Source organism: Rattus norvegicus, chromosome X (genome assembly GCF_036323735.1).
Source record: "Rattus norvegicus strain BN/NHsdMcwi chromosome X, GRCr8, whole genome shotgun sequence".
NCBI classification, from domain to species: Eukaryota; Metazoa; Chordata; class Mammalia; order Rodentia; family Muridae; genus Rattus; species Rattus norvegicus.
Genome location: NC_086039.1, coordinates 104203977 through 104229074, shown reverse-complemented (window position 1 = coordinate 104229074; position 25098 = coordinate 104203977). Strand labels below are relative to the sequence as shown.

Sequence of the window (25098 nt, the reverse complement as noted above, 5' to 3'; positions counted from 1 at the left end):
TTAAATAAAGAAATATAACCTATAAAAAATTATCCAGCCCTGAAACATCACTGCTGGTTCCAAGAAAATGATTACTTTTAAGGCATTGCCTGCTATTAAAGCAAAAACGCGGAGGAAGATGACAAGGGTCCTCCAGTCTGGAATCGTGGTGCAGATTGCAGCCAGAATTGCCATGATTGATCCTGAAGCACCAAGGGAAGGTCCTTATTTTAATGTGGCAACTTTACACACATAACTGACAAAATTCAAAATGATACATGAAGACATGAAAATTGGTACAACCTATTATTGACCCAAAATGTTCTCTATGCTGGATGAGAAGCTGCACAAAACAGACATATTTTTGCCGTGAGGAATAAGGAGAAATTGTGGACAGAAATATTGGAGACCAAAGGACTTCTGAGGCTGGGTTGTGTGTACAGAATATGTGCATGGTCAGATGCAGGGAATGCAGGGTGTCCATAAGCAGAATAAGAGAGATGTGGTGATTAGGATGCCTGTCACCCGCTTCTGGCCAACACCTAGACTATTACACCACTTGTGAATCTTCTTTCTGATGTCTACTTTCTGTTGTGGGCATATGCTGTCCAACCATTAACTTTTATGTCATCAACATTAATCTGTACCCTGGATTTCAGTGATTCAAATAGCTAAATATAGCTGATTCACATGCACAGCCTGTGACCTCTATAGTGGAATTAAAGCCTTCTGTCGAGTTGATATAAGCTAGACATAAGATTAAAAAAAAACTGTTTCCATCAGAGGCTGGATCAAGATACTTCTCTTGTATGCTTCTTCACTTGACCCTGTGTTTGATCTTCAAGGTTCTTTCTTCCTCAGAACATTTGTAAATGTACAATGTTGCCTAAGATAAAATTTATACCCGGATTTGGTCAGGCGCAGAGCCTGGGTCTGAGAGAGTTCCTGGTAGGCTCCATAGAAGGGAGGCCCAGAAGACTAAAGGCAACCGTAGACTCGCTGTACCCAACCTCAGAATGCCATCTACCCAATCCCTGCTTCAATATTGCCTGATGTTCCTAATCCTTCAGAAGCACATTCTAATGAATTTAGCACAATAGTCTCAAGTGATGTAGGTCTGCCATGTTTTGCAGAGCACAAAATTTGTTGTGGTTCTTGATCTTGTTTTGTTTGCATTGGAAATCGATTCTTTTCCCATAGAAGTGATGACATAAAAATTGTCGATAATGATATGCAAATATGTGATATAAATATCTTCAGGCACCATAAAAAGTAGCTTGAGTCTCTGTCACTTCATATAGGCTGGAAAGAGGTCTGGAGTGAGGCTTTGAGTTGTAGCTCAGTGGTAGAGCGCATACCTTACACGTATGTTGTCCCGGGTTCGATTCCCGGCCTCTCCAAGCTTTTTGTTTTTTTTCTCTTCAGGATCAGTTTCTAGACAGGATCTAGAAGACGTGTCGGTAAAGACCTCCGTAGTCTGGGCCGTATGGTCAAAGTGCTCATCTATAACCGTGACAACAATATTCCACTCTAACCTTGAAGACGTTCCCATGGAGACCTCTTAGTCTGGGGAGTACAGCGTGGTCATCGCTCTGGGATTATGTTTCCTCACAGCTTCTGCCTTCATGCTGCTGGCAGTTTCCTAGTGGGTATGCTTTCTCGGGTGAACGACGTCAAGGAAGAATGACTTCTGCTTTGAGAGAAATAAGGGAGGATACTGTGTAGGAGAAAAGTCTGTTTCAGGGACAGGATCAAGACACTTTCTTCTATGTTTCCCCCCTTGACCCTGTGTTTGATCTTCAAGGTTCATTCTTCCTCGGTGCTTTTCCAAACTCACATTTGCTTGCTGAAGAAATAACTTCAACCCTTGTCAGGGAGCCCCAGAGACTGAGTCTCAGACATGTCAGTAACCGAAGCCCACTGGAGGCACCCATTCATGACCACAGCCGCAGCCTCACTCTACCCAAACTCTCAATGCCATCTTCCCAACCTATGCCAGACCGGACATACCCTGCAGTCACTCATTATTATTAATTTGACATGATACTGACAATTCATTGTGGGTCTGCCATGTTTTGAAGAATTATGATTTCTTTTATTTTTAAAAGTTTGAGTTTTAATTTATACAGAAAATAAAACACAGGTACTGTTCAGCTGTACTGTAAATCTGAGTTAAATTTGAAGCAAGCCTAGATATCAAAACATTACATAAATATTTGTGTTGATAGAATACTCATATTAATATCTCTACTTATCCGATCAGGTGTAGATGTTAAAAGTTACGAACTCTAACACCTAGTGTTAGGTCAAATAAAATGCTTGCATACAAGTTTATACACCGATAAAGGGCTGTGTGTAGAACACATACATTCTCACTGAGGAACCATTTCACACTCGAGGGAATGAACATTACCTTTTTATGTATAAAATGAGACATAGATAAGGTACATAAAAGAGTCATAAAGTATGTCGGTGACCGGGAGGGAGAATCCTGTTCACTCTGGTGTTAAAGTTACACAGGGAGGGTGGAAATGTAGCTCAGTTTTAGAACATTTGTGTAGAATATACAAGGTCCTGTGACTTACACCCAGTATGGACCACAAAGGATCACACAGAGGGAGGCACTCAGAGCAAAGGAAGGCAAGAGACCCTTAGGCGAGCCAGTATACCCTGAGTCCAGAAAAATAAAGACTTCACAAAACCATGACTAAGCCATTATATAACTATGGGGAGTAACCAGAAACAGGGAAAGGCCCAAAACTCATTTCTTCGTGTCAGTGGGGGATAGAGTGAGGGGGTGGATTTTTAAGGTAATTGGTAAGTTTGAAGTGAGCAGGTTTGAAGCCGGAGAGCGTTCCTTGCATTGGCCTAACCTTTTTGTACCTGTTGTCATTTTTCAATAAACGTTTTTCTAATTTGTTTTTAAAAAAGATTCTTGTTCTTAATACTATTACTTTGTTTTTGTTGAGTATATTTTCTTTTTTCATAAAAGACATCCCATAGCAGCTCTTGATTTGAAATTATTAATTGCAGGCAGTGAAGAGATGCAGATGCCGGCATGTTGTGAAAGTGTTGCAGCTCCCTGTAGCTGTAGCCATGTTGCTTCAGTCTCCTAGGTTTATATGGACTGTGATGGAAGGACTGTTACCCTTGATGATGTAGCTCAGTGGTAGAGCGGCTGCCTTGCGTTCTAGTGGACCCGGGTTCGACTCCCAGCATCTCGGGGGTCCTTTTTGTGTTCTGGTTTTGTTTCTTCACAAGATATCCAGGCTTTAATTTTTTGCTGGGAGAGCATATATGCATAGGTAATTACTGGTTAAAGCGTTCATCTAGGACCATAAGGACAATGGTCATCAATAATCCAGTTATTTCCCTGAGGTTTTAATAGTCTGGTGAGTACAGCGTGGATGTGCCTCCAGGATTGTTTTGTTCTGAGCTTGAGTGAAGCTCTGCTTTCAAGCAGGTGGCAGTTTCCCTAGTGGGTGGCTTTCTCAGGTGACAGATAGCAAGGGTCAATGAGTTCTGCTTGGAGAGAAAAGAAGGGAGGATTGGGCGGAACGTTCCTAGTTACTGAACAGAGAACTGGAGCGTTGTGGTTGCCATGGAAACCAATGTCCCTGTGGACTCCGTTAAAATGTCTACTTAGGTGATGTAGTGATGGGAGCATTCTCTGTAGCCAAGCTTATGTGTTCCCAGAGGTGAGCACTTGAATTTCTCTGAGGGAGGGAAGACAGATGCAACTATCCTTGACCCGAGTATCTATGTATGTATATATGTATGTACACACACACACACACACACACACACACACACACACACACACACACACAACTACAGTATAATATATGAGCGGGAACGTCTGTCAGAGGAGAGGCGTTCTCACATGCCTACAGGAATCTCAGAGCCCTGTAGGATAATATAGTCCCTCAGAAGAATCTGAAGGGAAATACTTTCTCCTACAGTTCTGTTTAAGCTTCTACAACTTTCCTAATGGAGCCATTAGGCAGGAAACAAACATTTAAAACTAGAGCACGTCAGGAACACTTCATTTTCAAAACCAATTCTCAGAAGGTGAGCCGCGATTCCTTCTGCCATTTCAAGGGGCTTTGTTTGAGAAAGTTCCGGGGAAACATAATGGGAAACTTTGTTCTTTACTGGCCACATACATTCATCAATAAGTGTAATTTAAGTCTTACAGAAAGAGCTAGAGTTATCAGTTACAGTAACATAAGACACTAAGGACATTAGCGAACCAGCCATGTGTGGATGTCAGAGAACAATCCTTGGGAGATGATTCTCTCCTTTCTCCAGAGCAACAAATGACTTACCAGCCAAATCACGATGACACCCCAGTAAGTCCTACTCTCAGATGTGCTGATTGTACTTTCCATTATGTTTCCTGAGCATCTGCTGTCCGAGGAAACAGGCACCACGGCAGAGGTCTTAACCCCCAAACCTAGGACACTGCGACGAGACGAGCGTACATGTGTAGCAGTCTGGTTTATACAGTGTCTGGAGCCATTTGCCACCTCTCTGAAGCAGAGGGAACAAAAGAGGGATAAAGTCTGCCTGGCAGGCAGAGAAAAAGCAGGTCAGGGTCTCCTGGACTGCTGAGACATGGAAAGATAAGGGGAGGTGCACTTGAGGCTCAAGGCTAGGGGCTACCATTAAAGAAATCAGCCGCCCATGTATTTGTGAGAATGTGTCTGGACTCTGTGTGTTCCTTTGATATTTGTGTCTTTTGCTTCTTTGAGATGGTTGGTGTCGTGCACTCCACACTTGCAGGACCTCACTATATTACCAACGAAGACATTGAAGTCCTGACTCTCCTCCATCTGATTCCCAATGCTGGGATTTGGGGCTTATCCCAGCATGCCTAGGTACTTGTTTCTCTTGACAATGTAGCACACTCTCTCACTACTGTAGGTACATAATGTGATTTCACATCAAGTAGCATTGTTTCTACATTTCCTTCATGATATAATTTGGGCCCTTTTTATTTCTATAAAAATGGTTAATCAGCGTGCTAATTTGCTTTCCAATTTCTTCTAAGAAGTTGTAGGATTGGCATGGGAAAACAGAGTGCATCTATATCTTAATGCTGAAGTCATGGAAATCATAACCATAGTGGCTTGGTGGTGCTCTGTTGGAGGGGAGGAACTTTTAGCAGGGAGTACCTAGCTGGAGCAAGTACATCACTTGGGTGAGCGTTGGCATTTATAGCCTCAATGCACTGGTGTTCTCTGTGCTTCTTGAGTGTGGATGCAAATGTGCTCAGTCGTGTTCCTGCTCTTGCTCACACACCGGCCTCCTTCCTTGTCCTCCCTACTTCAAAATGTCTATTTCCTCCCAAACAGAGTGCAAGACAATTGCTTCCCTGTTAGTTTGTGTCCACTGCACCATTTTATCACTGCAAAAGAAGAAGTATTAATACAGTGCATGTGAGCACAAATAGCTCAATTATGCCAGGCATGGCGGCACAGGCCATTAAGACCTCAGCGGATGGGAGGCAGAAACACTTGCATCTCTAGGACTTCAACCAGGCCTGTCAGGACCGCACAGGAGACTTTGTCTCAAAACAATAGTAGGAATACTCTAGCCTCAGACTATAAACTGCCTGTTTTCGTCAATGTTCACATTCTCCACAATCTTAATTTGTATTCTCATTGGTGTCCAAGATCTACTAGCCTCACATGGAGTCAGTCATCACACAAGTTCCATGTCCATATTGAAATTGTTACCTTGTATCACAATGGAGTTCTCTATGTCTTCTTATGGGATTGCCCTTGAGGTTACCTTATGCAGGTCTTTTCATTGTTGAATTATTTCCCCATACTTGATTTTGCATTCAGAGAAGCATGTTAATTGCATCCACCATCTTTAATCACTTCTCATATCTTTTTCTTATCTTTCTTGTATTTGATGCTCTGTTGCATGACTCGAACGTAGGCATGAATGGCTAACATTTTCCTAGTGAATTTGGACCTGCATTACTGTTTGCTAAAACACTTTTATTGCACTTTGATTTTAGTTTTCCCTATAACATTAACATAACTCCCCCCTGATTTCTACTTATACTTAGGTACACGTGCTTGTATTTAAGTGTTCAAGATATTATTTGTATGCCTTTAAATAAGGTATATGTCTTGTAAAGGATTAGTTTTATATTCTATTTCAATAGGTAATAAGATTGTCTTGTTTCTAATAAGTTATATCTATTTATATTCTTTACATATATGTATATGTTTGCTTAACATGTCAATGCCAGAGGGCAACTTTCAGGAGTGTTCCTCTGCTTAGGTCATGTGGGTCCTGGGGATACATTGTAGGCCATCAGATGCAGTGCCAGGCACCATCGTACCAGGTACCCCACATACATTATAATATGATCCATATATATTGGCATTTGGGTTCAGATCTCTCCCTGTGTTTGTAAGTTCATAATTCATACCCATAGTTACAGAAAATCTTCTACTGGGCTGTGAATATCACTGTACTAATTTTTGGGTCTTGAGAATGAACTAGGGTCTAACCCATGCAAAACCTACGCTCTGACACTGAGAAATTTCCCCCAGACACAGGAAATCTACTTTATTGGCCATTTGTTTTGAAGTAGTATATAGTGCAACACTCATCATTTGCAGTTGCTTTTTAATTGACTTCTTTTTGTGTGGGGGATATCAGACCCCAGACCTTCCAAATGTCTGCCAAGTGGTGTCTCTACCGCCAACTTTCATTCCCATCCAAATATTAACTCTTAGAGTAGTTACTGCATTTACTGATTGATTGATTGATCCATCTATTCATTTATTTATTCATTTTGTTATCTATCTATATATTTATCTATCTATCTATTTATTTATTTTAGTGTGGACAGTGTGTACATATGCCAGAGCACATGGCTAGAGGTCAGAGAAAAGGCGACAACTTGAGGGAGTCAGAGCTCTACTTCCCTCTTGTGGTTTTAGTTATTACACCCAGGCCTTTGACATAAGTTTGACTGCTGCCTGGGCCGTGTTGCTGTCTCCAGTATTACCTTCTTAGTAAACGTAGTGTCTTGACTAGGAACAGTCTTATTTCCTAATACTGAGATATGAGGTGGTAGAAATGCGGAGTGCACATAAAATAATGCATACAAATGCACACATACTAAAGTTCCGAAATCGTGTAAATAATAATCGTGAAATTGAGAATCACATACTTGGTACAATAGTGAAGTAGGGCATTGCCTACAAGTGTGATTTCAAGATAAGTGTGATTGAGGAAACTCACAATCCCAGGACTTGGGAGAGAGAGACTGAACTGTTGCAAGTTTGAGGTCAGTCTGCATAATGAGTTCTAGAGCACTTAGGGCTACAGAGTAAGACCCTATCTCAAAATAATATATAGAAGTGTGATTTCAGCTTTCAATGCAATGCATATGATGAACACATTTCATATATATATATATATATACATATATATATATCACCTATAAAAACATATATAAATATAGGTATCACATAGATGCACACATGTAGATCCTGGCTTCTGCCTCTACTGAGATATATGGAACTCCCTTTTATCATATAAATACTTGATAACTAAATGAATCCATTGTTTAAATGGGCACCGTGATAACACCTGGATGGTCTTTAGCAAATGGCCATTGTGTTGCCCTATTGACAGTGTCTGAGGCATATACTATACCAAATATACGTTCCTGACATGAGCATCACTTTGCTCACGATCATGAAAGCCTGCACCTAACTAGTTTCCTAAACAGTTCCTGTACTCTAGGACTATCCGTTCCACAATGTATTTCAAATCAAAATGCTGGCTATAGAGACACATGAAATTATAGGCACATGTCTTGGAGATGGTGACTGGGTGGGACCATTTGTCTTCCAGTCATTTTTCAGGTTTGTGAGAGATGTTTGCTCAAATGAGTAAATCAGAAAGTAATAGATTAAGTCTCCTAATGAATACTTGTGGCCTTCACCTGAATGTCAACATCTACATGCAATGAACACACACAAACACACACACACACACACACTCACGCACACACACATGAAAACATGCACAGGCTCACACAGTGCAAATAAACATTTACAAAAATTCATTTGTGCACTTTGGCACATGTGTGCCCACACATTTTCTCTCCCCCCCATTAATATGCAGATGCATTACACACACAAACACACGTACTCACACACACACACTCACACACAATCACAAGCACACACACACACACTCAGAAGGCTATGTGCACATGCACACACAGGTGAACACACATAAAAACAAAGTATAAACTGTCCTGAACAGAATGATTCTAGTTTTGCCGTGAAAGAATAATTGTAAAACAGTTCACACACACACACACACACACACACACACACACACACACACACACACACACACACACACGGTTGCTCTGCAGAGCCACAGGGGAGCATAATACAGCACAATGCAAATGATGGACAGAGAATGATGTTGTCTGACAGGGAGGGATAAGGGTAGCCCTACCATAGCCTTCTGGAGAGGGGTTGGAATGTTTCAAAAAGCAACTAAAAGCGACAGAACAAAATCCAAGCATGAATACTATATTCTATACAAATCACCCCTGTATATATACATTTTGACCTGCACATTTACACTAAGCAGAGGTGAAATGAGTTGTTGAGCACTAGCTTTGCGGTCATTCATAAAGGGAACTTTACTAGGACACCTGTGAAACTCACAAAGGCAGGAGAAGTCCATTCACTGGGGGATATTTGCTACTCTGTAAAACATCAGACTTGTCATGAATATTTAAGAATATAGATTTGCTTCCACCCCGTGGCTGTAATGGGAACTGCATCTGTGCGAGTCTGGCCAGATGGAGGGGGAGAACACAGGCTGGGAATCTGAGATTGGAACCCAATCCTGGTCTGAGCTGAATATAAAGAATACACATGAGGGAACGACAGAAGCTTGTATGAGTCTAAATATGAACGCACACATGCATGCACACACAGAGCTCCTAGGGGTAAGCCCACGTTTCCATGCAATTAATTTGCTCCATGGAAGTGACCACAATCTACACAGTCAGTGTGTATAGAAGATAAATACACGAACATCCTCTATCAAGTGTGTGTGTGTGTGTGTGTGTGTGTGTGTGCCACACATCCTGCCACACATCCCTATATAAGTTGATTCACATTGATCCTTTACAGCACATCCATCCTTTATCTGTGTGATAAAGTCACTGTCTCACATAGGAAATACGGAACAGTAATGTGTCTGATATCCCAAGATGCTTCATCCCATGGCACCACAGCTCCACAGAAGGAAGGGAAGAGAGAAGGAACTGACTTACCTATCATGTCCCAATCGCTCTGGTAACATGCTGTCAGGACTGATTCCACGTGACTCTTGTTATGGTCTGGAGCTGGTGTGGATGGCGCCTCCACAGATTTCTCTCATGTCTACTCAATGATAACTTGATCAAGAAAGAAACAAAGAAACTCAAGATTTAAACTTTAATTAAAATGAAGGTACAACATGCCAAAATATATGGGACACAAGGAAAGTAGTGGAAAGAGGAAAATTCATGGCTCTGAGTGCCTCCAGAAAGAAACGGGAGAGTATACAATAGTGGTTTGACAGCACACCCAAAATCTCTAGAACAAAAAAAGCAAATACACCCAAGAGTAGTAGAGGGCAAGAAATAATCAAACTCAGGGCTGAAATCAACCATGTAGAAACAAAAAGAACAAGATAGAACAATCGTTAGCCAAACTAACCAGAGGGAACAGAGAGAGTATCCAAATTACCAAAATAAGAAATGAAAAGAAAGACGTAACAACTAAATCTGAGAAAAATTTTTAAAAAATCATCAGATCCTACTGCAAAAGCTTATACTCAACAAAACTAGAAAATCTGGAGGAAATGGACAATTCTGTAGACAGATACCAGGTTCCAAAGTTAAATCCAGATTAGACAAACCACATAACCATTTCCATAACACCTCAAGAAATAGAAGAAGTTACTAAAAGTCTCCCAACCAAAGAGACCCCAGGACTAGATGGGTTTAGTGCAGAATTCTATCATAACTTCATAGAAGCAAATTTCCTGAACAAAACACCAATGGCTTATGCTCTAAGATCAAGAATCGACAAATGGGATCTCATAAAACTGCAAAGCTTCTGTAAGGCAAAGGACACTGTGGTTAGGACAAAATGGCAACCAACAGATTGGGAAAAGATCTTTACCAATCCTACATCCGGTAGAGGGTTAATATGCATAACATATAAAGAATTGAAGAAGTTACACTCCAAAGAGCCAAATAACCATAATAAAAATGGGGTACAGAGCTAAACAAAGAATTCTCAGTTTACAAATATCAAATGGCTGAGAAGCACCTAAAGAAATGTTTAAAATCCTTAGTCATCAGGGAAATGCAAATCAAAATAACCCTGAGATCCACCTCACTCCAATTAGAATCGCCAAGATCAAAAACTCAGGGAACAGCAAATGCTGGCAAGAATGTGGAGAAAAAGGTACACTCCTCCATTGTTGGTGGGATTGCAAACTGGTACAACCACTCTGGAAATCAGTCTGGAGGTTCCTCAGAAAATTGGACATTAAAGTACTGGAGGGCCCAGCTATAAATCTCCGGGGCATATACCCAAAAGATGCTCCAACATACAACAAAGACACATGCTCCACTATGTTCATAGCAGACATATTTATAAAAGCCAGGAGCTGGAAAGAACCCAGATGCCCTTCAACAGAGGAATGGATACAGAAAATGTGTTACATCTACACAATGGAGTACTACTCAGCTATCAAAAACAATGACTTCATGAAATGCATAGGCAAATGATGGAACTAGACAGTATCATCCTGAGTGAGGTAATCCAATCACAGAAAAACACACATGTTATGAAGTCACTGATAAGTGGATTTTAGCCCAAAACTCAAATTACCCAAAATACAATCCACACACCACATGAAGCTCAAGAAGAAATATGACCAAAGTGCAGATGATTCACTTCTTCTTAAATGGGGGAACAAAAATATTCATAGGAGGGGAGGTGGAGATAAAGTTTATAGCAGAGATCGAAGAAATGGCCATTCACACCCTGCCCCACATGTGGCCCATATATATACAGTCACCAAAACTAGTTAAGATGGATGAACCAAAGAAGTGCAGGCCGACAGGAACCGGAGAGAGATGTCTCTTGAGAGACACAACCAGAACATGTCAAATACAGAGGTGAATGCTAGCAGCAAACCATTGAACTGAGAAGAGAGATACCCGTGGGAGGAAGTAGAGAAAGGATTGAAAGCGCTAAAGGGGCTTGCAACCCCATAAGAACAACAATGCCAACCAACCAGAGCTACCAGGGACTAAACCACTACCCAAAGACTATACACAGACTGACCCAAGGCTCCAAATGCATATGTAGCACAGAATAGACTTGTTGGGTCACCAGTGGAAGGGGAAGCCCTTGGTCCTGCGAAGGTTGGACCCCCAGTGCAGGGGAACATCGCAGGAGTGGTAAGCTGGCTGGAAGGGAGGGAAACACCCTTATGGGGAAGAGGAAGGGGAAGGGTGACAAGGGAGGGCAGAGGGTGTTTAAGGACAGAACACCGGGCAAGGGGATAATTTGAAATGTAAATAAAGAAATATATCGTATAAAAAATTATCCAGCTCAGGAACATCACTGCTGGTTCCAAGACAATGATTACTTTTAAGGCATTGCCTGCCATGAAGGCAAAATCGAAGGGAAGATGATAAGGAGCCTCCGGTCTGGAATCGTGGTGCAGATTGTAGCAAGAATTGCCATGACTGCTCCCAAGCACCAAGGAAAGGTCCTGATTTTAATGTGGCAACTTTACACACATAACTGACAAAATTGAAAATAACAACGGAAGACATGAACATGGGTACAACTTGTTCTTGACCCAGAATGTTCTCGATGCTGGATGAGAAGCTGCACAAAACAGACATATTTGTGCCGTGAGGAATAAGGAGAAATTGTGGACAGAAACTTGGAGACCAAAGGACTTCTGAGGCTGGGTTGTGTGTACAGAATATGTGCATGGTCAGATGCAGGGAATGCAGGGTGTCCATAAGCAGAATGAGAGAGATGTGGTGATTAGGATGCCTGTCACCCGCTTCTGGCCACCACCTAGGCTATTACACCACTTGTGGATCTCCTTTCTGATGTCTACTTTCTTTTGTGGGCGTATGCTGTCCACCCATTAACTTTTATGTCATCAACATTACTCTGTACCCTGGATTTCGGTGATTCAAATAGCTAAATATAGCTGATTCAAATGCACAGCCTGTGACCTCTATAGTGGAATTAAAGCCTTCTGTCGAGTTGGTATAAGCTAGACCTAATGATAAAAAAAAAAAAATACTGTTTCCTGTTTCCTTCAGAGGCTGGATCAAGGTACTTCTCTTGTATGCTTCTTCACTTGACCCTGTGTTTGATCTTCAAGGTTCTTCCTTCCTCAGAACATTTGTAAATGTACAATGTTGCCTAAGATAAAATTTATACCCGGATTTGGGCAGGCGCAGAGCCTGGGTCTGAGAGCGTTACTGGTAGGCTCCATAGAAGGGAGGCCCAGAAGACTAAAGGCAACCGTAGACTCGCTGTACCCAACCTCAGAATGCCATCTACCCAATCCCTGCTTCAATATTGCCTGATGTTCCTAATCCTTCAGAAACACATTCTAATGAATTTAGCACAATAGTCTCAAGTGATGTAGGTCTGCCATGTTTTGCAGAGCACAAAATTTGTTGTGGTTCTTGTTCTTGTTTTGCTTGCATTGGAAATCGATTCTTTTCCCATAGAAGTGATGACATAAAAATTGTCGATAATGATATGCAAATATGTGATATAAATATCTTCACGCACTATAAAAAGTAGCTTGAGTCTCTGTCAGTTCATATAGGCTGGAAAGAGGTCTGGAGTGAGGCTTTGAGTTGTAGCTCAGTGGTAGAGCGCATACCTTGCACGTATGTTGTCCCGGGTTCGATTCCCGGCCTCTCCAAGCCTTTTGTTTTTTTTTTTTCTCTTCAGGATCAGTTTCTAGACAGGATCTAGAAGACGTGTCGGTAAAGACCTCCGTAGTCTGGGGCGTATGGTCAAAGTGCTCATCTATAACCGTGACAACAATATTCCACTCTAACCTTGAAGACGTTCCCATGGAGGCTCTTAGTCTGGGGAGTACAGCGTGGTCATCGCTCTGGGATTATGTTTCCTCACAGCTTCTGCCTTCATGCTGCTGGCAGTTTCCTAGTGGGTATGCTTTCTCGGGTGAACGACGTCAAGGAAGAATGACTTCTGCTTTGAGAGAAATAAGGGAGGATACTGTGTAAGAGAAAAGTCTGTTTCAGGGACAGGATCAAGACACTTTCTTCTATGTTTCCCCCCTTGACCCTGTGTTTGATCTTCAAGGTTCGCCCTTCCTCGGTGCTTTTCCAAACTCAAATTTGCTTGTTGAAGAAATAACTTCAACCCGTGTCAGGGAGCCCAAGAGACTGAGTCTCAGACATGTCAGTAACCGAAGCCCACTGGAGGCACCCATTCATGACCACAGCTGCAGCCTCACTCTACGCAAACTCTCAATGCCATCTTCCCAACCTATGCCAGACCGGACATACCCTGCAGTCACTCATTATTATTAATTTGACATGATACTGACAATTCATTGTGGGTCTGCCATGTTTTGAAGAATTATGATTTCTTTTATTTTTAAAAGTTTGAGTTTTATTTTATACAGAAAATAAAACACAGGTACTGTTCAGCTGTACTGTAAATCTGAGTTAAATTTGAAGCAAGCCTAGATATCAAAACATTACTTAAATATTTGTGTTGATAGGTATACTCATATTAATATCTCTACTTATCCGATCAGGTGTAGATGTTAAAAATTACGAACTCTAACACCTAATGTTAGGTCAAATAAAATGCTTGCATACAAGTTTATACACCGATAAGGGCTGTGTGTAGAACACATACATTCTCACTGAGGAACCATTTCACACTCGAGGGAATGAACATTACCTTTTTATGTATAAAATGAGACATAGATAAGGTACATAAAAGAGTCATAAAGTATGTCGGTGACCGGGAGGGGGAATCCTGTTCTCTCTGGTGTTAAAGTTACACAGGGAGGCTGGAAATGTAGTTCAGTTTTAGAACATTTCTGTAGAACATACAAGGTCCTGTGACTGACACCCAGTATGGACTACAAAGGATCACACAGAGGGAGGCAGTCAGAGGAAAGAAGGCAAGAGATCCTTAAGCGAGCCAGTATACCCTGAGTCCAGAAAAATAAAGACTTCACAAAACCATGACTAAGCCATTATATAACTATGAGGAGTAACCAGAAACAGGGAAAGGCCCAAAACTCATTTCTTCGTGTCAGTGGGGGATAGAGTGAGGGGGTGGATTTTTAAGGTAATTGGTAAGTTTGAAGTGAGCAGGTCTGAAGCCGGAGAGCGTTCCTTGCATTGGCCTAACCTTTTTGTACCTGTTGTCATTTTTCAATAAACGTTTTTCTAATTTGTTTTAAAAAAAGATTCTTGTTCTTAATACTATTACTTTGTTTTTGTTGAGTATATTTTCTTTTTTCATAAAAGACATCCCATAGCAGCTCTTGATTTGAAATTATTAATTGCAGGCAGTGAAGAGATGCAGATGCCGGCATGTTGTGAAAGTGTTGCAGCTCCCTGTAGCTGTAGCCATGTTGCTTCAGTCTCCCTAGGTTTATATGGACTGTGATGGAAGGACTGTTACCCTTGATGATGTAGCTCAGCGGTAGAGCGACTGCCTTGCGTTCTAGTGGACCTGGGTTCGACTCCCAGCATCTCGGGGGTCCTTTTTGTGTTCTGGTTTTGTTTCTTCACAAGATATCCAGGCTTTAATTTTTTGCTGGGAGAGCATATATGCATAGGTAATTACTGGTTAAAGCGTTCATCTAGGACCATAAGGACAATGGTCATCAATAATCCAGTTATTTCCCTGAGGTTTTAATAGTCTGGTGAGTACAGCGTGGATGTGCCTCCAGGATTGTTTTGTTCTGAGCTTGAGTGAAGCTCTGCTTTCAAGCAGGTGGCAGTTTCCCTAGTGGGTGGCTTTCTCAGGTGACAGATAGCAAGGGTCAATGAGTTCTGCTTGGAGAGAAAAGAAGGGAGGATTGGGCGGAACGTTCCTAGTTACTGAACAGAGAACTGGAGCGTTGTGGTTGCCATGGAAACCAACGTCCCTGTGGACTCCGTTAAAATGTCTACTTAGGTGATGTAGTGATGGGAGCATTCTCTGTAGCCAAGCTTATGTGTTCCCAGAGGTGAGCACTTGAATTTCTCTGAGGGAGGGAAGACAGATGCAACTATCCTTGACCCGAGTATCTATGTATGTATATATGTATGTACACACACACACACACACACACACACACACACACACACACAACTACAGTATAATATATGAGCGGGAACGTCTGTCAGAGGAGAGGCGTTCTCACATGCCTACAGGAATCTCAGAGCCCTGTAGGATAATATAGTCCCTCAGAAGAATCTGAAGGGAAATACTTTCTCCTACAGTTCTGTTTAAGCTTCTACAACTTTCCTAATGGAGCCATTAGGCAGGAAACAAACATTTAAAACTAGAGCACGTCAGGAACACTTCATTTTCAAAACCAATTCTCAGAAGGTGAGCCGCGATTCCTTCTGCCATTTCAAGGGGCTTTGTTTGAGAAAGTTCCGGGGAAACATAATGGGAAACTTTGTTCTTTACTGGCCACATACATTCATCAATAAGTGTAATTTAAGTCTTACAGAAAGAGCTAGAGTTATCAGTTACAGTAACATAAGACACTAAGGACATTAGCGAACCAGCCATGTGTGGATATCAGAGAACAGTCTTGGGAGATGATTCTCTCCTTTCTCCAGAGCAACAAATGCTTTACCAGCCAAACCACGATGACACTCCAGTAAGTCCTACTCTCAGATGTGCTGATTGTACTTTCCATTATGTTTCCTGAGCATCTGCTGTCCGAGAAACCAGGCACCACGGCAGAGGTCTTAACCCCCAAACCTAGGACACTGCGACAAGACGAGCATACATGTGTAGCAGTCTGGTCTATACAGTGTCTGGAGCCATTTGCCACCTCTCTGAAGCAGAGGGAACAAAAGAGGGATAAAGTCTGCCTGGCAGGCAGAGACAAGGCACGTCAGGGTCTCCTGGACTGTTGAGACATGGAAAGATAAGGGGAGGTGCACTTGAGGCTCAAGGCTAGGGGCTACCATTAAAGAAATCAGCCGCCCATGTATTTGTGAGAATGTGTCTGGACTCTGTGTGTTCCTTTGATATTTGTGTCTTTTGCTTCTTTGAGATGGTTGGTGTCGTGTACTCCACACTTGCAGGACCTCACTATATAACCAACGAAGACATTGAAGTCCTGACTCTCCTCCATCTGATTCCCAAAGCTGGGATTTGGGGCTTATCCCAGCATGCCTAGGTACTTGTTTCTCTTGACAATGTAGCACACTCTCTCACTACTGTAGGTACATAATGTGTTTTCACATCAAGTAGCATTGTTTCTACATTTCCTTCATGATATAATTTGGGCCCTTTTTATTTCTATAAAAATGGTTAATCAGCGTGCTAATTTGCTTTCCAATTTCTTCTAAGAAGTTGTAGGATTTGCATGGGAAAACAGAGTGCATCTATATCTTAATGCTGAAGTCATGGAAATCATAACCATAGTGGCTTGGTGGTGCTCTGTTGGAGGGGAGGAACTTTTAGCAGGGAGTACCTAGCTGGAGCAAGTACATCACTTGGGTGAGCGTTGGCATTTATAGCCTCAATGCACTGGTGTTCTCTGTGCTTCTTGAGTGTGGATGCAAATGTGCTCAGTCGTGTTCCTGCTCTTGCTCACACACCGGCCTCCTTCCTTGTCCTCCCTACTTTAAAATGTCTATTTCCTCCCAAACAGAGTGTAAGACAATTGCTTCCCTGTTAGTTTGTGTCCACTGCACCATTTCATCACTGCAAAAGAAGAAGTATTAATACAGTGCATGTGAGCACAAATAGCTCAATTATGCCAGGCATGGCGGCACAGGCCATTAAGACCTCAGCGGATGGGAGGCAGAAACACTTGCATCTCTAGGACTTCAACCAGGCCTGTCAGGACCGCACAGGAGACTTTGTCTCAAAACAATAGTAGGAATACTCTAGCCTCAGACTATAAACTGCCTGTTTTCGTCAATGTTCACATTCTCCACAATCTTAATTTGTATTCTCATTGGTGTCCAAGATCTACTAGCCTCACATGGAGTCAGTCAGTCATCACTCATGTTCCATGTCCATATTGAAATTGTTACCTTGTATCACAATGGAGTTCTCTATGTCTTCCTATGGGATTGCCCTTGAGGTTACATTATGCTGGTCTTTTCATTGTTGAATTAATTATTTCCCCACACTTGGTTTTGCCTTCAGAAAAGCATGTTAATTTCATCCACCATCTTTAATCACTTCTCATATCTTTTTCTAATCTTTCTTGTATTTGATGCTCTGTTGCATGACTCGAACGTAGGCATGAATGGCTAACATTTTCCTAGTGAATTTAGACCTGCATTACTGTTTGCTAAAACACTTTTATTGCACTTTGATTTTAGTTTTCCCTATAACATTAACATAACTCCCCCCTGATTTCTACTTATACTTAGGTACACGTGCTTGTATTTAAGTGTTCAAGATATTATTTGAATGCCTTTAAATAAGGTATATGTCTTGTAAAGGATTAGTTTTATATTCTATTTCAATAGGTAATAAGATTGTCTTGTTTCTAATAAGTTATATCTATTTATATTCTTTACATATATGTATACGTTTGCTTAACATGTCAATGCCAGAGGGCAACTTTCAGGAGTGTTCCTCTGCTTAGGTCATGTGGGTCCTGGGGATACATTGTAGGCCATCAGATGCAATGCCAGGCACCATCGTACCAGGTACCCCACATACATTATAATATGATCCATATATATTGGCATTTGGGTTCAGATCTCTCCCTGTGTTTGTAAGTTCATAATTCATACCCATAGTTACAGAAAATCTTCTACTGGGCTGTGAATATCACTGTACTAATTTTTGGGTCTTGAGAATGAACTAGGGTCTTACCCATGCAAAACCTACGCTCTGACACTGAGAAATTTCCCCCAGACACAGGAAATCTACTATGTTGGCCATTTGTTTTGAAGTAGTATATAGTGCAAAGCTCATCATTTGCAGTTGCTTTTTAATTGACTTCTTTTTGTGTGGGGGATATCAGACCCCAGACCTTCCAAATGTCTGCCAAGTGGTGTCTCTACCGCCAACTTTCATTCCCATCCAAATATTAACTCTTAGAGTAGTTACTGCATTTACTGATTGATTGATTGATCCATCTATTCATTTATTTATTCATTTAGTCATCTATCTATTTATAGATGGGCAGAGTGTGCATATGCCAGAGCACATTGCTAGAGGTCAGAGAAAAGGCGACAACTTGAGGGAGTCAGAGCTCTACTTCCCTCTTGTGGTTTTAGTTATTATACCCAGGCCTTTGACATAAGTTTCACTGCTGCCTGAGCCGTGTTGCGGTCTCCAGTACTACCTTCTTAGTAAACGTAGTGTCTTGACTAGGAACAGTCTTATTTCCTCATACTGAGATATGAGGTGGTAGAAATGCGGAGTGCACATAAAATAATGCATACAAATGCACACATACTAAAGTTCCGAAATCGTGTTAAATAATAATCGTGAAATTGAGAATCACATACTTGGTACAATAGTGAAGTAGGGCATTGCCTACAAGTGTGATTTCAAGATAAGTGTGATTGAGGAAACTCACAATCCCAGGACTTGGGAGAGAGAGACTGAACTGTTGCAAGTTTGAGGTCAGTCTGCATAATGAGTTCTAGAGCACTTAGGGCTACAGAGTAAGACCCTATCTCAAAATAATATATAGAAGTGTGATTTCAGCTTTCAAGGCAATGCATATGATGAACACATTTCATATATATATATATATATATACATATATATATCACCTATAAAAACATATATAAATATAGGTATCACATAGATGCACACATGTAGATCCTGGCTTCTACCTCTACTGAGATATATGGAACTCCCTTTTATCATATAAATACTTGATAACTAAATGAATCCATTGTTTAAATGGGCACCCTGATAACACCTGGACGGTCTTTAGAAAATGGCCATTGTGTGGCCCTATTGACAGTGTGTGAGGCATATACTATACCAAATATACGTTCCTGACATGAGCATCACTTTGCTCACGATCATGAAAGCCTGCACCTAACTAGTTTCCTAAACAGTTCCTGTACTCTAGGACTATCCGTTCCACAACGTATTTCAAATCAAAATGCTGGCTATAGAGACACATGAAATTATAGGCACATGTCTTGGAGATGGTGACTGGGTGGGACCATTTGTCTTCCAGTCATTTTTCAGGTTTGTGAGAGATGTTTCCTCAAATGAGTAAATCAGAAAGTAATAGATTAAGTCTCCTAATGAATACTTGTGGCCTTCACCTGAATGTCAACATCAACATGCAATGAGCACACACAAATACACACACATACACACACACACACACACTCACGCACACACATATGAAAACATGCACAGGCTCACACAGTGCAAATAAACATTTACAAAAATTCATTTGTGCACTTTGGCACATGTGTGCCCACACATTTTCTCTCTCCCCCCATTAATATGCAGGTGCATTACACACACAAACAGACGTACTCACACACACACACTCACACACAATCACAAGCACACACACACACACTCAGAAGGCTATGTGCACATGCACACACAGGTGAACACACATAAAAACAAAGTATAAACTGTCCTGAACAGAATGATTCTAGTTTTGCCGTGAAAGAATAATTGTAAAACAGTTCACACACACACACACACACACACACACACACACACACACACGGTTGCTCTGCAGAGCCACAGGGGAGCATAATGCAGCACAATGCAAATGATGGACAGAGAATGATGTTGTCTGACAGGGAGGGATAAGGGTAGCCCTACCATAGCCTTCTGGAGAGGGGTTGGAATGTTTCAAAAAGCAACTAAAAGCGACAGAACAAAATCCAAGCATGAATACTATATTCTATACAAATCACCCCTGTATATATACATTTTGACCTGCACATTTACACTAAGCAGAGGTGAAATGAGTTGTTGAGCACTAGCTTTGCGGTCATTCATAAAGGGAACTTTACTAGGACACCTGTGAAACTCACAAAGGCAGGAGAAGTCCATTCACTGGGGGATATTTGCTACTCTGTAAAACATCAGACTTGTCATGAATATTTAAGAATATAGATTTGCTTCCACCCCGTGGCTGTAATGGGAACTGCATCTGTGCGAGTCTGGCCAGATGGAGGGGGAGAACACAGGCTGGGAATCTGAGATTGGAACCCAATCCTGGTCTGAGCTGAATATAAAGAATAGACATGAGGGAACGACAGAAGCTTGTATGAGTCTAAATATGAACGCACACATGCATGCACACACAGAGCTCCTAGGGGTAAGCCCACGTTTCCATGTAATTAATTTGCTCCATGGAAGTGACCACAATCTACACAGTCAGTGTGTATAGAAGATAAATACACGAACATCCTCTATCAAGTGTGTGTGTGTGTGTGTGTGTGTGTGTGCCACACATCCTGCCACAAATCCCTATATAAGTTGATTCACATTGATCCTTTACAGCACATCCATCCTTTATCTGTGTGATAAAGTCACTGTCTCACATAGGAAATACCGAACAGTAATGTGTCTGATATCCCAAGATGCTTCATCCCATGGCACCACAGCTCCACAGAAGGAAGGGAAGAGAGAAGGAACTGACTTACCTATCATGTCCCAATCGCTCTGGTAACATGCTGTCAGGACTGATTCCACGTGACTCTTGTTATGGTCTGGAGCTGGTGTGGATGGCGCCTCCACAGATTTCTCTCATGTCTACTCAATGATAACTTGATCAAGAAAGAAACAAAGAAACTCAAGATTTAAACTTTAATTAAAATGAAGGTACAACATGCCAAAATATATGGGACACAAGGAAAGTAGTGGAAAGAGGAAAATTCATGGCCCTGAGTGCCTCCAGAAAGAAACGGGAGAGTATACAATAGTGGTTTGACAGCACACCCAAACTCTCTAGAACAAAAAAAGCAAATACACCCAAGAGTAGTAGAGGGCAAGAAATAATCAAACTCAGGGCTGAAATCAACCATGTAGAAACAAAAAGAACAAGATAGAACAATCGTTAGCCAAACTAACCAGAGGGAACAGAGAGAGTATCCAAATTACCAAAATAAGAAATGAAAAGAAAGACGTAACAACTAAATCTGAGAAAAATTTTTAAAAAATCATCAGATCCTACTGCAAAAGCTTATACTCAACAAAACTAGAAAATCTGGAGGAAATGGACAATTCTGTAGACAGATACCAGGTTCCAAAGTTAAATCCAGATTAGACAAACCACATAACCATTTCCATAACACCTCAAGAAATAGAAGAAGTTACTAAAAGTCTCCCAACCAAAGAGACCCCAGGACTAGATGGGTTTAGTGCAGAATTCTATCATAACTTCATAGAAGCAAATTTCCTGAACAAAACACCAATGGCTTATGCTCTAAGATCAAGAATCGACAAATGGGATCTCATAAAACTGCAAAGCTTCTGTAAGGCAAAGGACACTGTGGTTAGGACAAAATGGCAACCAACAGATTGGGAAAAGATCTTTACCAATCCTACATCCGGTAGAGGGTTAATATGCATAACATATAAAGAATTGAAGAAGTTACACTCCAAAGAGCCAAATAACCATAATAAAAATGGGGTACAGAGCTAAACAAAGAATTCTCAGTTTACAAATATCAAATGGCTGAGAAGCACCTAAAGAAATGTTTAAAATCCTTAGTCATCAGGGAAATGCAAATCAAAATAACCCTGAGATCCACCTCACTCCAATTAGAATCGCCAAGATCAAAAACTCAGGGAACAGCAAATGCTGGCAAGAATGTGGAGAAAAAGGTACACTCCTCCATTGTTGGTGGGATTGCAAACTGGTACAACCACTCTGGAAATCAGTCTGGAGGTTCCTCAGAAAATTGGACATTAAAGTACTGGAGGGCCCAGCTATAAATCTCCGGGGCATATACCCAAAAGATGCTCCAACATACAACAAAGACACATGCTCCACTATGTTCATAGCAGACATATTTATAAAAGCCAGGAGCTGGAAAGAACCCAGATGCCCTTCAACAGAGGAATGGATACAGAAAATGTGTTACATCTACACAATGGAGTACTACTCAGCTATCAAAAACAATGACTTCATGAAATGCATAGGCAAATGATGGAACTAGACAGTATCATCCTGAGTGAGGTAATCCAATCACAGAAAAACACACATGTTATGAAGTCACTGATAAGTGGATTTTAGCCCAAAACTCAAATTACCCAAAATACAATCCACACACCACATGAAGCTCAAGAAGAAATATGACCAAAGTGCAGATGATTCACTTCTTCTTAAATGGGGGAACAAAAATATTCATAGGAGGGGAGGTGGAGATAAAGTTTATAGCAGAGATCGAAGAAATGGCCATTCACACCCTGCCCCACATGTGGCCCATATATATACAGTCACCAAAACTAGTTAAGATGGATGAACCAAAGAAGTGCAGGCCGACAGGAACCGGAGAGAGATGTCTCTTGAGAGACACAACCAGAACATGTCAAATACAGAGGTGAATGCTAGCAGCAAACCATTGAACTGAGAAGAGAGATACCCGTGGGAGGAAGTAGAGAAAGGATTGAAAGCGCTAAAGGGGCTTGCAACCCCATAAGAACAACAATGCCAACAAACCAGAGCTACCAGGGACTAAACCACTACCCAAAGACTATACACAGACTGACCCAAGGCTCCAAATGCATATGTAGCACAGAATAGACTTGTTGGGTCACCAGTGGAAGGGGAAGCCCTTGGTCCTGCGAAGGTTGGACCCCCAGTGCAGGGGAACATCGCAGGAGTGGTAAGCTGGCTGGAAGGGAGGGAAACACCCTTATGGGGAAGAGGAAGGGGAAGGGTGACAAGGGAGGGCAGAGGGTGTTTAAGGACAGAACACCGGGCAAGGGGATAATTTGAAATGTAAATAAAGAAATATATCGTATAAAAAATTATCCAGCTCAGGAACATCACTGCTGGTTCCAAGACAATGATTACTTTTAAGGCATTGCCTGCCATGAAGGCAAAATCGAAGGGAAGATGATAAGGAGCCTCCGGTCTGGAATCGTGGTGCAGATTGTAGCAAGAATTGCCATGACTGCTCCCAAGCACCAAGGAAAGGTCCGGATTTTAATGTGGCAACTTTACACACATAACTGACAAAATTGAAAATAACAACGGAAGACATGAACATGGGTACAACTTGTTCTTGACCCAGAATGTTCTCGATGCTGGATGAGAAGCTGCACAAAACAGACATATTTGTGCCGTGAGGAATAAGGAGAAATTGTGGACAGAAACGTGGAGACCAAAGGACTTCTGAGGCTGGGTTGTGTGTACAGAATATGTGCATGGTCAGATGCAGGGAATGCAGGGTGTCCATAAGCAGAATGAGAGAGATGTGGTGATTAGGATGCCTGTCACCCGCTTCTGGCCACCACCTAGGCTATTACACCACTTGTGGATCTCCTTTCTGATGTCTACTTTCTTTTGTGGGCGTATGCTGTCCACCCATTAACTTTTATGTCATCAACATTACTCTGTACCCTGGATTTCGGTGATTCAAATAGCTAAATATAGCTGATTCAAATGCACAGCCTGTGACCTCTATAGTGGAATTAAAGCCTTCTGTCGAGTTGGTATAAGCTAGACCTAATGATAAAAAAAAAAAAATACTGTTTCCTGTTTCCTTCAGAGGCTGGATCAAGGTACTTCTCTTGTATGCTTCTTCACTTGACCCTGTGTTTGATCTTCAAGGTTCTTCCTTCCTCAGAACATTTGTAAATGTACAATGTTGCCTAAGATAAAATTTATACCCGGATTTGGGCAGGCGCAGAGCCTGGGTCTGAGAGCGTTACTGGTAGGCTCCATAGAAGGGAGGCCCAGAAGACTAAAGGCAACCGTAGACTCGCTGTACCCAACCTCAGAATGCCATCTACCCAATCCCTGCTTCAATATTGCCTGATGTTCCTAATCCTTCAGAAACACATTCTAATGAATTTAGCACAATAGTCTCAAGTGATGTAGGTCTGCCATGTTTTGCAGAGCACAAAATTTGTTGTGGTTCTTGTTCTTGTTTTGCTTGCATTGGAAATCGATTCTTTTCCCATAGAAGTGATGACATAAAAATTGTCGATAATGATATGCAAATATGTGATATAAATATCTTCAGGCACTATAAAAAGTAGCTTGAGTCTCTGTCAGTTCATATAGGCTGGAAAGAGGTCTGGAGTGAGGCTTTGAGTTGTAGCTCAGTGGTAGAGCGCATACCTTGCACGTATGTTGTCCCGGGTTCGATTCCCGGCCTCTCCAAGCCTTTTGTTTTTTTTTTTTTCTCTTCAGGATCAGTTTCTAGACAGGATCTAGAAGACGTGTCGGTAAAGACCTCCGTAGTCTGGGGCGTATGGTCAAAGTGCTCATCTATAACCGTGACAACAATATTCCACTCTAACCTTGAAGACGTTCCCATGGAGGCTCTTAGTCTGGGGAGTACAGCGTGGTCATCGCTCTGGGATTATGTTTCCTCACAGCTTCTGCCTTCATGCTGCTGGCAGTTTCCTAGTGGGTATGCTTTCTCGGGTGAACGACGTCAAGGAAGAATGACTTCTGCTTTGAGAGAAATAAGGGAGGATACTGTGTAAGAGAAAAGTCTGTTTCAGGGACAGGATCAAGACACTTTCTTCTATGTTTCCCCCCTTGACCCTGTGTTTGATCTTCAAGGTTCGCCCTTCCTCGGTGCTTTTCCAAACTCAAATTTGCTTGTTGAAGAAATAACTTCAACCCGTGTCAGGGAGCCCAAGA

The 25098-nt window shown here is 41.6% G+C and overlaps 3 non-coding genes and 1 pseudogene across 3 annotated transcripts; 3 read left to right on the top strand and 1 right to left on the bottom strand.

Annotated features, from left to right (window-relative positions):
• Positions 1 to 4370, bottom strand: LOC134484201 (presenilin-associated rhomboid-like protein, mitochondrial; annotated as a pseudogene).
• Positions 1311 to 1379, top strand: Trnav-uac (transfer RNA valine (anticodon UAC)). Its single transcript has one exon. It is a non-coding gene; the product is annotated as a tRNA-Val (tRNA).
• Positions 4371 to 12942: 8572 nt separating the features above from the next.
• Trnaa-ugc (transfer RNA alanine (anticodon UGC)) lies at positions 12943 to 13011 on the top strand. Its single transcript has one exon. It is a non-coding gene; the product is annotated as a tRNA-Ala (tRNA).
• An 11529-nt stretch (positions 13012 to 24540) lies between these two features.
• Positions 24541 to 24609, top strand: Trnaa-ugc (transfer RNA alanine (anticodon UGC)). The gene has a single exon. It is a non-coding gene; the product is annotated as a tRNA-Ala (tRNA).
• Positions 24610 to 25098: the final 489 nt, after the last annotated feature.